Below are 15,502 nucleotides of genomic sequence, written 5' to 3'. Positions count from 1 at the left end.
AACTTCAACCTCATTCCTGGCTCATCTCTTTATTTTGCAGACAAGATAGTGGAAGCTCAGGTGGGGACACGGGGACGTGACTACCACACTAATAATAGCTAATATAGCAACTATAACCTAAACATGTATTGAGCATGTACTGTGTGCCAGGGACTGTGGTTTATGGCTCACTGCAACCTTGACTCCAGGGCTCAAGTGATCCTCCCACTTGTGGTTTATGGATATGAATTTACTCAGTCCTGACAATAAGTATGTAAGGGAGACAGTAGGTTATCCATACTTTTCAGGCGAGGAAACCAAGTCATGGAGAAGCTCAATCATTACTTCAAAGTCACCTAGAAGATCAGGGGTGTGACGTGAACACAATCAGCCTTGCTGCAGAGTCTTAGCAAGTGTGATCCACAGAAGACCAGACTCGCTCTGTGAGCTGTCAGGATGGATCTCGCATCACAGGCACACTGGCTCTGGGGGAAAGGGAGGAAAGATAAATCGTAGATGGCCACCAACCTATTAGTAAGCTGACCAGCAGAGACCACGGAGAAGGTGGCAAACACATGGTTAAAAAGGCATCCTACAGGCTGGGCTCAGTGGCTTTTGCTTGTAATCCCAGGACTTTGGGAGGCTGAGGTGGGCAGATAACGAGGTCAGGAGTTTGAGACCAGCCTGGCCAACATGATACAACCCTGTCTCTATTAAAATACAAAAAATTAGCTGGGCGTGGTGGCACGTGTCTGTTGTCTCAGCTACTCAGGAGGTTGAGGCAGGGAATTACTTGAACCTGGGAGGTGGAGGTTGCAGTGAGCTGAGATTACACCACTGCACTCCAGTCTGGGTGACAGAGTGAGACTCCATCTTGGGAAAAAAAAAAAAAAGGCATCTTACATCATCCCTCAGTCCCTCCTTACTCTTCATCACAGAGAATGAGCTGTGAGCAAGATGTGGAACTCACTTTTTCTTTTCTTTCTTTCTTTTTTTTTTTTTTTAAAGACAGGGTCTTGCTCTGTCACTCAGGCTAGAGTGCAGTGATGTGATCATGGCATATTGTAGCCTCCACCTCCTGGGCTCAAGCGATCCTCCCACCTCAGCCTCCCAAGTAGCTGAGACTACAGGTATGTTCCACCATGCCCACTTTTTAAATTTTCTGTAGAGACGGAATCTCACTATGCTGCCTGAGCTGGTCTCAAACTCCCGGACTCAAGTGATCCTCCCATCTCAGCCTCCCAAAGTGCTGGAATTACAGGCATAAGCCACCATGCTCCCAGCCTGGAACTCCTTTTGACCAATCCTGAATGAAAATTATTCAGGCTATGAGTCACATTGAAACTCAGCTTCTCTTCTGGTGAGTTGGAATTCAGACCCATCCAGTTTCCTCTGCTTCTCTGGGTTCTTACAGTGTTGAAAAGAAAAACACTTATCTGTAGTGTTTTCCTGTGTATCTTTTGCTCTGGGGCTACAGAAGCATGAAGAATGTGAGGAGAAAAAAGCAGTAGTATCTTGGGCATCTCTGGCTCCTAGAAATGCATAGGAATTTGAAATAAAGATGAGTAAGTATGCCTAATCCACTGCCCATTTTCTCTCAGTAAATAACTTTCTTTGTTTCTTTTTTTTCTTTTAAAGACAGGGTTTCACCATGTTGGCCAGGCTGGTCTTGAACTCGTGATCTCAGGTGATCCGCCTGCCTCGGCCTCCCAAAGTGCTGAGATTACAGGCATGAGCCACCACGCCCGGCATAACTTTCTTTGTTTCTAGCCATGGCCTATTTCACCCTTGGCTGTGTACTGATAGAACAATGTTCAGTACACAATAGACAATAAGTGCATTTTATTTTCTTTTATTTTTTGAGGCAGAGTCTTGCTCTGTTGCCCAGACTGGGGTGCAGTGGAGTAATCTCAGCTCACTACAACCTCTGCCTCCTGGGTTCAAGCGATTCTCATGCCTCAGCCTCTCTAGTAGCTGGGATTACAGGTGTGCATCACCACACTTGGATAATTTTTGTAGAGACAGGGTTTCACCATGTTGCCCAGGCTGGTCTCGAATTCCCGACCTCAAGAGAGCCACACGCCTTGGCTTCCCAAAGTGCTGGGATTACAGGTTTGAGCCACCTCGCCTGGCCAATAAATGCCTTTTAAATAAAAAAAATTGTATTATTATTATTATTATTTGAAGAAGTCTTGTTCTGTCGCCCAGGCTGGAGTGCAGTGGCATGATCTGGGCTCACTGCAACCTCCACCTCCCTGGTTCAAGCTATTCTCCTGCCTCTGGTTCCTGAGTAGCTGGGATTACAGGTGTGCACCACCACGCCCAGCTATTTTTTTTTATTTTTAGTAGAGACGGGGTTTCACTATGTTGACTAGGCTGGTCTTGAACTCCTGACCTTAAGGGATCTACCTACCTTGACCTCCCAAAGTGCTGGGATTACGGGTGTGAGTCACCACGCCTGGCCAGCTGGTCTTTTTTGGTGTGTAGACTTTTCTTGGAAAACCTATCTCCAGTTCACTGCCACCGTTGGTCCTGGCCTCTTCATTTCACACCTGATAGGGCCACAGCCTTCCCATTTGGGTCTCTCCTCCTTCTGATCTAGACTATAGTCTCCCTTCAGACGATTCTTCCTAATGCTACATCCTGGTTCAAAACATCCAATGATTCCCAGATCAACTCTCAACCTCTTACCTTAGCATTCTAGGATTACCATAGTCGCTTGTTAATCAATAATTCCCATGTGTCCCTCACTATAGAAAATCTGCTGTCTAGATATTCTCCTTACTTTTAATTTCATTTTATTAGTAGATCATGTGTTGACATGGTTCAAAAATAGAACAGCATAAAAAATGATATTGTTCCCTTCCCTGTTCCTTTGCATCCTGTTCCCATCCATTCCATCCCCCCTCCCCCGGCCCCTCACTCTTTTTTTTTCTGAGATGAAGTCTCTCTCTTTAACCAGACTGGAGTGCAGTGGCGAAATCTCCACTTACTGCAAACTCTGCCTCCTGGGTTCAAGCAATTCTCCTGCCTCAGCCTCTGGAGTAGCTGGGACTATGGGCGAGTGCCACCACACCCAACTAATTTTTGTATTTTTAGTAAAGACGGGATTTTACCATGTTGGCCAGGATGGTCTGGATCTCTTGACCTTGTGATCCTCCTGCCTCAGTCTCCCAAAGTTCTGGGATTATAGGAGTTAGCCACCTAGCCCAGTCGTTCCCTCACTCTTACAAGCTTCGTGTACATACTTTAGGGTCTTTTATGCAAATATAAGCAAATACAGTTATATTTTCTTTCTCTTTTTGTATAGATGGGGGTCTTAGTATGTTGCCCAGGCTGGACTAGAACTCTTGGGCTCAGGTGATTCTTCTGCCTTGGCCTCCCAATCAGTTGAGACTATAGGAACATGATACCTGACTAAATAAAGTTATATTACTTTTTGTTTGTTTTTTGGAGATGAAGTTTCGTTCTTGTTGCCCAGGCTGGAATGCAGTGGCACGATTTCAGCTCACTGCAGCCTTCACCTCCTGGGTTCAAGCGATCCTCCTGTCTCAGCCTCCAGAGTAGCTGGGATTACAGGCGTGTATCACCATACCTGGCTAATTTTTGTATTTTTAGAGAAGGGATTTCACCATGTTGGCCAGGCTGGTCTCGAACTCCTGACCTCAGGTGATCTGCCTGCCTTGGCCTCCCAAAGTGCTGTGATTACAGGCCTGAGCCACCGCACCCGCCCAAAATGCAGTTATATTATTTTCTTATCAGCCTCCCTGCCTTTTACACAAAAGGGAGCTGACTATATTCCAGATATTTATATTTCTCTATTCGTATACAAAGAGCTCCCTTATTCTTTTTTCTTGCTTCCTCCCAATTTTTATTTTTATTTTTTGAACAATGTTTTGAGTTTCATTAACACGAAACACGGAAGTCATCTGTGAGGCTCTGTCCCATAGAGAAGGGTCCTTCCTTCATGCCTGTTACTGGAATGTAGATAAACACAAACAGAAATCAAACAAACTGCGAATTACTCCGTCTTTTCCCAACGGATACAGCAGTGGTCCTCACAGTAATGCACCAGTCTGGAAAACACGCCTTCGGGCTGCTCCTTCCCATCCCCCAAGGCCGCAGCGAATCCTTCCTGTCGCCTCCTATTGGCCAAGGCAGCCAAGCATTTAAAAGTCGTTGGTTCGCAGACGCCCAGATCCGCTAGGACGTTCTCGTCGAACTCTGTCACTTAATTAGATTGCCAATGAACGCCGGATACGTCAGGCCGTGTTCCTGGGTAGCACCTGCAATTCGATGAATCCAGAGGGTCCTCAGGAACCTCTTCCTCGGGTTTCGGGCTTCGGGGCTTTGGTGCTGGAGTCACGGCTCTGACCGCCCATCGTAGCAGCGTTTTTTCCTCCCCCTGAAGTGCCTGGCGCGCTTCGGCACCTCCCGAATCGCCGGTAGCGGTCGGTGTCGCGATGTGACGCGATTCCGCAGCCGGAGCTGCGCGGTGAGGAAGACCCTTAGGCCCGCGGGTCCTCCCGGTGAGGAGCCGCACGGTCTCCCAGGGCACGCGGTACAAATACCTACTTGCCTTCCATGCCTGTTGGGTCTGTGGGTGGTTTCCAACCTCTGTCATTGCAAACAGTGCCTCAGTGAATAACCCCGCACACACACACCGTTTTGCGAACAGATGACGTATCTGCAGGGCAAATTCCCCGAAGGTGTATTGACGTTTTTTTCTCTTTCCTTTTTTTTTTTTTTTTTTTTTTTTTTGAGAGGGAGTCTCTCTGTCGCCAGGCCGGAGTGCAGTGGTGCGATCTCAGCTCACTGCAACCTCTGCCTCCTGGGTTCAAGCAATTCTCTGCCCCAGCCTCCCAAGTGAGCTTGATTACAGGCACCCACTACCACGCCCAGCTAATTTTTTTAATTTTTATTTTTAGAAGAGACCGGGGTTTCGCCATCTTGGCCAGGCTGGTCTTCAATTCCTGACCTCGTGATCCACCCACCTCAGCCTCCCTAAGTGCTGGGATTACAGCACACCGCACCCGGCCGGTCTGCTGGAGTTTGTCACCACTGTGCTAGGTCCCTTTTGTACCACCTATGGGCCTACGCCTCCTTACCATGGGCCTTCCTTGGTCTCTTGGAGAGATTTAGTCCCCAGGACAGTTAGGTAACTGATATATTGTATGTATAACTCACAGGATGTGACAAACACAGCTTTATCTTCTACCCTCTCTAAAAATGTATCCAGTAGAGAGTATCTTCATTTGTGCTCTCCACCCTCCTCTCACCCCCCCCCCCGCCCCCATTGAAAACTCTAACAAGGCTGAATTAGACTCCCAGGGCCTTGCAACAAAGTATCACAAACAGAGTGGCTTCAAAATAACAGAACTTTGTCTCCCAATTCTCAAGCCTAGAAGTTAAAAATCAAGGTGGCAGCAGGGATGTGCTCCCTCTGAAACCTGTGGGGGGTCCTTCCTCGTGTCTTCCTTGCTTCGGTGGTTTGCAGCATAGGTCCAGCCTCTGCCATTGACGTCACATGGCATTCTCCCTGTCTCTCATTTGCCATATGTCCATTTGATTATAAAGACGCCAGGCATATTCGGTGAGCGTCACCTCATCTCAACTAATTACATCTGCAACGAACTGTTTCCAAAGTAGGTCATATTCTCAGGTATGGGAGTGGTTAGGACGTTAACAGCTTTTTTAGGAGGATACAATTGAACTCATTAACACAGACTCAAAACTTTTCTGCTCATGTTAGGTTGGAGACAATCTTAGGGTCACTTTTTATTTATTTGTTTGATTGTTTAGAGATGGATCTTGCTCCATTGCCCAGGCTGGAGTGCAGTGGTGAGATCTCAGCTGACTGCAACCTCTGCCTCCCGGGCTCAAGTGATTCTCCTGTCTCAGCCTCCTAAGTAGCTGAGATTACAGGCACAAGCCACCATGCCCAATTAACTTTTGCATGTTTAGTAGAGACAGGGTTTTGCTGTGTTGGCCAGGCTGGTCTCAATCTTCTGAGCTCAGGTGATCTGCCTGCCTCGGCCTCCCAAAGGGCTGGGATTACAGCTGTGAGCCGCTGCACCCGGCCAAGGTCACTTTAAATCACAAACTTGTTCTCAATTCAGAAACTAGTATGCTCAGTCCTAGATATTTATCAGTTCTTCAAGCTTCATTCCAAGGCCAGCCGGCTGTGCTCAGGACAGGGGCTGCCTGTCTGCAGGAAGGGGGGTGGTTGAAGGTTTCCCAACCCTCTGCAGACCCCTTTGGTGCCAGGGGACGGGGAGTGGGGGTGGAAGAAGGATGGGACAGATCTGACCCGGCTGGGAAGTTCTGTATTCTCAGGGCCTGCTGTGGCTATCCCTTTCTTCTCACTAGGAATTTTGGGATTTCTCTGGAAATTTCCACTCTGGATCTCCTAATTCCTGTGAATGTCACTCAGTTTACACACTTTCTCCCTCTGCTATTTAGAGAAGGTGGACCCTCAAAATTGAAGGGCTTTTAAAACGTTGTAATTGTTTTTCCTTTTTTTCCCAGAGAGTCTCACTACGTTGCTGAGGCTGGTCTTGAACTCCTGTGCTCTAGCTTTCCTCCCACCACAGCCTCCCAAATAACTGGCTATAGAAGTGTATCACCACATCTGGCTTATTTCTAGTTTGTTTCTTTATTCATGACTATTTTCTTTTCTGAGACAGGGTCTTGCCCTATTGCCCAGGTAGGTGTGCGGTGGCATCATCTTGGCTCACTGCAACCTTGACCTCCTAGGCTGAAGAGATCCTCCCCCCTCAGCCTCCTGAGTAGCTGGGACTACAGGCGTACACTGCCATGCCTGGCTATAGATATATATATCTTTGTATTTTTGTTTTTAAAGAGATGGGGTCTGTGTTACTTAGGCTGGTCTTGAACTCCTGGGCCCAAGTGATCCTCCCAGCTTGGCCTCCCAAAGTGCTGGGATTACAAGTGTGCCCACAGCACTCAGCCCTCATTTTTTTAAAGCGTTATTTTTAGAAGAGTTACAGATTTACAGAAAATTTGCAAGACAGTGCAGAGAGTTCCAAAACCAATTTCTGATATTTGTATCTTACATGAGTATGGCACATTTATTAACAATTAATAAACCAACACTGGTGCATTATATTTATATTATTGGTACATTATTTAAATTTCCTCCGTTTTCTCCCAGTGTCCTTTTCTGTTCCATGACCCCATCTAGCACACCACTTCTATTTAACCATCATCTCCTTAGATGCCTCTCGGCTGGGAGAGTTCCTCACGCTCTCCTCGGTTTTGGTGACCTTCTCGGCCTCTGTAACAAATAGAGCTTCTCTAAAAGCCAGTGATATTTATTTGGGAAGAGAGTTTTGCAACGTGACCATGGGAACCATATTAAGTATATGTATATTCAGGAACGTAAAGGAAGACCAAGGTTTTTAAAGGAAAAATGAGGAGCGCCCGCCCCCCACCCCGCCCCGCCCCGCCCCGACTTAACTTCTGAGGCCGAGACGCGGCCGCTCCTGCGCCGCACACTGGTTTTGATAATCAACCTCAGCTACAAGTATAAGATATGATAAGGGTGACAGCAGTCTGAGGGGCAATTTCTGGGCAGAAGTCCTGGCAGGAGTCTTTTTTTGGGAAGGCTGACATGGCCTTTGTGCAAGGTTTTGGTCTTTTGTGAGCATTTGTGATATCAGGCATTCATGAACAGAACTCTTTAGCGCGATTTGTCAGGTTTTTGGTTTTTTTTTTTTCCTCTTTTTTTTTTTTTTTTTTTTTGAGACGGAGTTTCGCTCTTGTTACCCAGGCTGGAGTGCAATGGCGCGATCTCGGCTCATCGCAACCTCCGCCTCCTGGGTTCAGGCAATTCTCCTGCCTCAGCCTCCTGAGTAGCTGGGATTACAGGCACGCGCCACTGTGCCCAGGTAATTTTTTTTGTATTTTTAGTAGAGACGGGGTTTCACCATGTTGACCAGGATGGTCTCGATCTCTCGACCTCGTGATTCACCCGCCTCGGCCTCCCAAAGTGCTGGGATTACAGGCGTGAGCCACCGCGCCCAGCCTCCTTCCTCTCTCTCTTTTAACACAAATGACTCCACCATTTTGATTCTGACAACATTCGCAACCCTGACAGATTTTAGGTTAACTATTTTGTACAATGTCCCTCTACTGGGATTTGTTTGATGTTTTTCTCAAGATTAGACTGGGCTATTGGTTTAGTAAGTTTGGTATAAAAAAGCTATTTGGTCTTTGTCCCCAGTTCCTGACACAGAACTCCTAAACCCCTTGGAATTTCCTAGGCAATAGGAGCGTTTTTGTTATTCATAATGAGTCCCTTAATCAAATCAGAGTTTATGCTAATGACGCTCTAGGATGGATTCAGGGTGGGGCACGTGATCAGAGGGTTGTAACTTTCAGCCCTAACACGTCCCTACTCCCCTTGCGGGAAGGGAAAGGGGCCGGAGGTAGAATTTAATCACTAATGGCCAATGACATAATGAAACCTGGATAAAAGCCCCTTAAACAGTGCGGAGAGCTTCCAGGCAGGTGGAAGGGAGGTGCTGGGAGGGCAGCACTCCCGCCCTTCATGCCCGCGTGCTGCGCATCCCTTCCAGTTGGCTGTTCCGGAGTTGTGTCCTTCAAAATAATCTACTAACAATAAGTAAAGTGCCTCCCTGAGTTCATGTCGTCCCAAGGAATTGCTGAACCTCAGGGGAGCTATGGCAATCCCCCAGTTTCTAGTGGGCAGGGTAGAAATGTGGGCACCCCGCTTGTGGCTGGCGAAAGGAGGAGGGGAGTCTCTGTGGGCTAATCCCTCGGCCAGTCGGTTGGCGCTGACTCAGGTGGTGTCAGAGAACTGGGGAATAGGTCGATGCTGGAAAGGGCAACGCGGCGTTTGGCGGGGTTCAGGGAGGAAGGCGCGCAGGGAAGGTGGGGCCTGCTTTCCGCGTAGCAGGGTGAGGTTCGGCCCTGTAAGGGCGCAGGAGTGGGCCAGGCTGGAGCGAGCGCGGCAAGGAGGCGGCAGAGGCGCGTCTCCCAGGCAGCGTGGGCTAGAGAGGACGGGTGGCCGAGCGGCAGGAGCTGGCTAGCGGCGAATGGCCCGCATCCCGGAGCGCGCGACACCTCGGCAAGGGCAGGAGGACGCCGGGAGGCCCCGCGGCCCTGCGCATTGAGCCCGGCTGCATCGCCAGGCCGGCCACGAGGGGGCGCAGCGCGGCACGGCGGGGATTCGCTAGCGACCACCTGGCGCAGGAGCGGCCGCGTCTGGGCCTCAGAAGTAAGTCCGGGCGCTTAGAGCCGGGGAGAGGGGTGGGCGCTCGCCGGGGAGTGCTGGGGCCGGGCGAGGGTCGGGCGGTCCACGCCGGGCAACTCCCGGGGAACAGCCGTGTGCTGGGTCGGGCCCGCTAAGCTGCAGCCAGCACGGCCGGAAAGCCGGCTTCAGCTGCCAGAAGGGGGCGGGGCTTCCGGTGGGGCAGCCACGGGGACCTCGCGGCCCAGGGCAGCGCCGCCTCCTCGCGCCACTAGCGTTCCTCCCTTAAGACCCGGGCTGGCTCGGCCTGCCTGTCAGTGCGCACGCGCGGCTGACGCGGCCTGGTCTCCTGGGTTCGGGAGACTTGTTCCCCTCTCACGGGCTCCTGGGCCACGTGCCCCACGCTCGTGTTAGGGGCAGAGCCGCAGAGCCTACCCGTCGCTAGAAAACACGGGTGACTTCTCCTAGGACCTATGTGTGGGGAAAGGCTTCCTAATGACCCAACGCCTATGTGCCAGGAAGAAAAAGATTGGTACATATTAAATAACATTAAAAATCGGAAGCTGGGGCCGGCTGCGATGACTGACGCCTGTAAATCTCCGCACTTTGGGAGGCCGAGGCAGGCTGATCACTTGAGGTCAGCAGTTCGAGGCCAGCCTGGCCAACATGGTGAAACCCAGTCTCTACTAAAAATACAGAAATTAACTGGGCATGGTGGCGGGCGCCTGTAATTCCAGCTGCTCGGGAGGCTGAGGCAGGAGAATCTCTTGCACCCTGGAGGTAGAGGTTGCAGTGAGCTGAGATTGCGCCACTGCATTCCAGCCTGGACGACAAGAGCAAAACTCCATCTTATTAAAAAATAATAATAATAATAATAATAAGCTGGGTCAGACGCTGTGACTCACGACTCACACCTCTAATCCCAGCACTTTGAGAGGCTGAGGTGCGAGAATCACTTGAGTCTAGGAGTTTGAGACCAGCCTGGCCAACATAGCAAAACCCCCTCTCAGCAAAAAATAAGAAAACTTAGTTTCAGCTACTTTGAGGCTGAGGCGGGAGGATCGCTTGAGCCAGGGAGGTGGAGCTTGCTATCAGCAGAGATTGTGCCTCTGCACTCCAGCCTAGATGAGGAGAGACCTGGTCTCAAAAACAACAACAACAAAAAACTAAAACCCTACCATTAATTAAAAACAAATGGAAAACTGGGAAAAAATATTTGCAAACTCTATCACAGATAAAGGGTTAACATCTCAAATACCTAAATAACTCAAACATTGAGGGAACCAAAGACCAAATAGGCAAAAGACACAAACTGACAATCTGCACAAAAATGACATAAAACTGGCCTTTAAATGGAAAGCTGTTCGGTTTCTCCGGTAGAAAGGGAAAGCAGGGTGCTCTGGGGTAACATGAGTTCGAAATGATCCAGTTGCTAAGTGTGTAGAGCAACAGGACAGGCTGTGGGGTCACAGATCTCTCATACATTGCTGGTGGGAATGCAAGATGGTCCAACTCCTAGAGAGGAGAATTGAACATTGTTTAACAAAACTACATATGCATTTACCCTTTGACCCAGCAATTCTACAGCTAGGAATTTACCCTGGAGAAACACCTACAGGGATATAAAAGTGTATGTATGTGCAAGGTCACTCATTGCAGTATTGTTTGCAATGGCAACATTTTGGAAGAACTCCAGTGCCAAAACATAGGCAATTGGTTGAATAAACCCTGGTATCTTCACACGATGCAGTTATAACAAGGAGCAGGGAAGATCTTAGTGGACTGATGTGCAGTGATTTCTAGGGCATACGGTACTAGGAAGTGAACAAAAGTTAAATAGAGAGTACTGTATTAGGCTACTTTTTGTGTGAAACATTGAAGTATCTCCTTATTTTTGGGGAAAAAAAAGAAAAGAAAGGGAAAAATGAAATCCAGGAAGAAAAAACTAGAAACTAATAAACTGGTTATTTGCAGTGGGTGAATGGGAATGGGGTGAAAGTCTAAAAGGAAATGACCCACCTGCAGGCATACCTTTTTTTGGGAGCAGTTTTGACTTTTCAAAACGTGTTAATGTTTTAGTATGTAAAAGGTAAAACTAAATAGATATAAGATGTGGGAAAAGAGACTAAAATTGAATACAAACAGAAGTGAACAAATGCGCTAAACTGCATAGTAAATTATCATAGAAAGGCAAAGTCTAATAACTTTTAATACAGCTCTTTGACTACACCCATGTGTAAACAAAACTACAAAGAGATTTTGTTCTTCACTTAGTTGGTGGTGATCTGGTATAGCAATTCTGAAAATATTCTCTGTGTATTATAGGATTAAGCAAATAAGTAAATATAATGATATTCTTGGGAGCCAGGAACCTCACTATGAGAGAAGATAAAAATATAGAGTAAAGGGGCCAGGCATGGTGGCTCACGCCTGTAATCCCACCACTTTGGGAGGCTGAGGTGGGCGGATCACGAGGTCAAGAGATCAAGATCAGCCTGGCCAACATGGTGAAAACCCATCTCTACTAAAAATACAAAAATTAGCTGGGCCTGGTGGCATGTGCCTGTAGTCCCATCTACTCGGGAGACTGAGGCAGGACAATCCGCTTGAATCTGGGAGGCGGAGGTTTCAGTGAGCCAAGATCTCGCCACTGCACTCCAGCCTGGGTGACAGGCTCAAAAAAAAAAAAAAAAAAAAAAAAAAAACAGAGTGAAGGAAGGAAAGAAAGAGCTCCATGAATTAGAATGAGAGACTCCACATATTACTTACTAATTGCAAAGATACAAAAGGAAAGGAAACTTCATAGTGGAGAAGCTTGGAAACTTGGTGGATAACTCTCTTCATTTTTTTGGAGGCGACGTGTCGCTCTGTTGCCCAGGCTGGAGTGCAGTTGTGTGATCTTGGCTCACTGCAACCTCTACCTCCCAGGTTCAGACAGTTCTCCTGCTTCAGCCTCCTGAGTAGTGGGGACTACAGATGGGCACCACCACGCCTAGCTAATTTTTGTATTTTTAGTAGAGACAGGGTTTCACCATGCTAGGCATGCTGGTCTTGAACTCCTGGCCTCAAGTGATCCATCCGCCTCAACCTTCCAGAGTGCTGGGATTATAGGTGTGAGCCACTGCACCCGGCCTTCTTCATTTTGTCTTAAGCATTTATTTCCAAGATCTGTCTCCTGAGAGAGCTGGGGAGCAGGGCCACCCCAGTAGCAATGAGCATTCCTCATGACCGTAAATTGGTTTCTAAATACCATTGTTACCATTGTCCATTAAAAGGAGCCAGAGCTCCTGGGAGAAATGGCTCATTGGATGAAGGACAGGGAAGGTAGACGATGAGTCGGGCACAGCTTGTTCAGAACACAAGGAGATGCTCAAAGAATGATGGAGTTAGGTCAGAAGGAGCCGGGTTGATGGGGCTCCCATGGCCAAACCTGGAACAATTTGAATATCAAAATTAATAATGGCAGTAATGAATTATCACATTGAATGAAACAGAAGCCACGAGTGCAGAGTAATACTAAAAAGCAAATAAACTTACCAACAAATACATAAACAGAGGTAGAAAAGGAGAATGCCAGCTAATGATTGCTGAAGGAACAACAGTTAGAAAAGTTGGCTAGTCCGAAGATAGAGAGTTAGCTCGATTGTTCACAGATTGAACTCTTTGTTCTATTCGTTCCCCCCTCACTACTGCCCTTGACTAATCATAGAAAAAGTTCCCACATTGCAACGACACAGTCATCACCGATTCAGGGGCGGGCTTGCTGGGTGTCTTGGTCCATTTTACGTGTCTGTAACAGAATACCAGAGACTGGGTCATTTATAATGAACAGAAATTTATTTGACTTATGGTTCTGAGGCTGGGAAGTCCAACACTGAGGAGCCACATCTGGTGAGGGCCTTCCTTCTGGCTGCATCATCTCATGGTGGAAAACAGAAGGGCAAGAGGGTGGGCAAGGGCAAAGGAAAGGAAGGGGGCCAAACCCGTCCCGTCATCAGGAGCCCACTCCCGCAATGACAGCAGAGCCTTCGTGACCTAATCACCCACCTCTCAACACTATTGCGATGGGGATTAAATTTCCAACACATGCGCTTGGGGAATGCATTCAAACCATAGCACTGGAGGATAAGATGCCAAAGTGTCACTCCACAGATTACTTATGAATTGCAGATATAAAAAAGGAACCTTTATAGTGTGGAAATCTTCTGGATACCAATTTAACTGTGTGAACAAAGTCAGCATCATCAGTTTGAACTGACATCCCATGCCAAAAATGCATAACCTGAAGTGGATTTAGGAAGCATCAGGCAAACTCACATTGAGGGACCCGCTGCAGTACAAGGGGCTGGCTTTTTTGTTTGTTTTTGAGACAGAGTCTTGCTGTGTCGCCCAGGCTGGAGTGCAGTGGCACGATCTTGGCTCACTGCAAACTGCACCTCCTGGGTTCAAGTGATTCTCCTGCTTCAGCCTCCTGAGTAGCTGGGATTACTGCCTCCCGGGTTCAAGTGATTCTCCTGCTTCAGCCTCCTGAGTGGCTGGGACTGCAGGTGTGTGCCACCATGCCTGGCCAACTTTTGTATTTTTAGTAGAGATAGGGTTTCACCATGTTGGCCAGGCTGGTCTTAAACTCCTGACTTCAAGGGATCCGCCCACCTGGGCCTCCCAAAGTGCTGGGATTACAGGCGTGAGCCACCTGTCCTAACTGGGTGACTTTTAAAAGATGTCAAGGTCATGAAAGACTAAGGAACTGTTCCTGATTAAAAGGGAATAAAGGCTGGGCTCGGTGGCTCATGCTTGTAATCCCAGCACTTTGGGAGGCTGAGGTGAGTGGATCACAAGTTCAAGAGACCTAGACCATCCTGGCCAACGTGGTGAAACCCCATCTCTTCTAAAAATAAAAAAATTAGCTGGGCATGGCGGCATGTGCCTGTAGTACCAGCTACTCGGGAGGCTGAGGCAGGAGAATCACTTGAACCCAGGAGGTGGAGCTTGCAGTGAGCCAAGATCACGCCACTGCACTCTGGCCTGTTGACAGAGACTCGCTCTCAAAAAAAAAAAAAGAGGAAAAAGAGACATGACAGCTAAATGACATGTGTATCCTTGAATTGGGAAAAATCATATTGCTAGCAGGAATGTTACTTGGGACAACGGACTAAATGTGCGGAATAGTTATTAGCTACTAGTAATTGGATGGCTGCTAATACCTGAACCCAATTATTGCAGTGTTACATTTTCTGAATCTGATCATCGCAGTGTGCTTACGTTGGAGAAATGTTTTTGTTCTTAGGAAATACGGCTTGAAGTACTTACGGTGAAGGTCATGGTGCCTGCAGTTTAATCTCAAATGGTTCTGGAAAGAAAGTCTATACTTTGTACCACTGAGTGGAGATACAGTAATTCCTCCTTTTGCTTTTGCTTCCCAAGATTTCAGTTACCTGTGGTCAACCGCAGTTTGAAAATATTCAACGAAAAAAAAAAAAAACAAAAAAATGAAAAATTCCAGAACAGTTCATAAGTTTTATTTATTTATTTTATTTGGTAGATTTAGGGGATACAGTGCCCCTGTTTTGTTACATGGTTATATTGGGTGTTGGCGAAGTCTGGGTTTTTAGTGCAGCCATCACCCGATCCTGTATATTGTGCCCATTAAGTAATTTCTTATTGTTTACTCTCCCTTCCTCCCTCCCCCCCAACCCTCCCTCCCTCCCTGCCTCCCCCCAACCCTCCCTCCCTCCCCCCAACCCTCCCTCCCTCCCTCCCCCAAGCTGTGCCTTGTTCCCTCCCACCCTTCTGAGTCTCCAGGGTCTGTTATTCCACCCTGTCGTGTCCTTGTGTCCACATTATTGAGCTCCCATTTAGAAATGATAACATAATTCATGAGTTTTAAATTGTGTGCGGTTCTGAACAGCAGGATGAAATCTCACACCGTCCTGTTCTGTCTTACCTGGGACACGAATCATCTCTTTGTCCAGCAGATTCTCCCGTTTGTAACTCAGTAGCTCTCTTGGTGATCAGATCCACTGTTGTGGTATCACAGTGCTTGTGTTCAAGTCATCCTTATTTAATTTTATTATTAGTTTATTGTGACTCCATTTTATTGTAAGTTAATTTGTGGTTGTGCCCACTTTATAAACTTTATCATAGAGACATATGAATAGGAAATACAGGGTTCAGTACTGACTGTGCTTCAGGCGTCCGCTGGGGGTCTTGGGACATACCCTTTGTGGATAAGCAGCAACTACTCTACCACAGTTTGCTTAATATGTTCCTTATTGAACGTTTACAACT

The 15,502-nt window shown here is 47.6% G+C and overlaps 1 protein-coding gene and 1 long non-coding RNA gene across 3 annotated transcripts in view; one reads left to right on the top strand and one right to left on the bottom strand.

Annotated features, from left to right (window-relative positions):
* The first annotated feature begins 8,913 nt into the window (after positions 1-8,913).
* HLCS (holocarboxylase synthetase) overlaps positions 8,914-15,502 on the top strand; it is a 222,840-nt gene continuing 216,251 nt past the window's right edge. For both annotated transcript variants that reach the window (XM_008986655.6, XM_078358637.1), the window contains exon 1: positions 8,914-9,241. The gene's annotated coding sequence lies outside the window, so the exon portion shown is untranslated. The remainder of the gene's footprint in view (positions 9,242-15,502) is intronic.
* LOC144580668 (uncharacterized) lies at positions 11,841-14,879 on the bottom strand. The gene is made up of 2 exons (XR_013530620.1): positions 12,752-14,879; positions 11,841-12,644 (listed from the first exon to the last, which is right to left on the bottom strand). It is a non-coding gene; the product is annotated as an uncharacterized LOC144580668 (long non-coding RNA).

Source organism: Callithrix jacchus, chromosome 21 (assembly GCF_049354715.1).
Source record: "Callithrix jacchus isolate 240 chromosome 21, calJac240_pri, whole genome shotgun sequence".
Taxonomy (NCBI): domain Eukaryota; kingdom Metazoa; phylum Chordata; class Mammalia; order Primates; family Cebidae; genus Callithrix; species Callithrix jacchus.
This window is presented reverse-complemented; position numbering and strand designations above follow the sequence as displayed.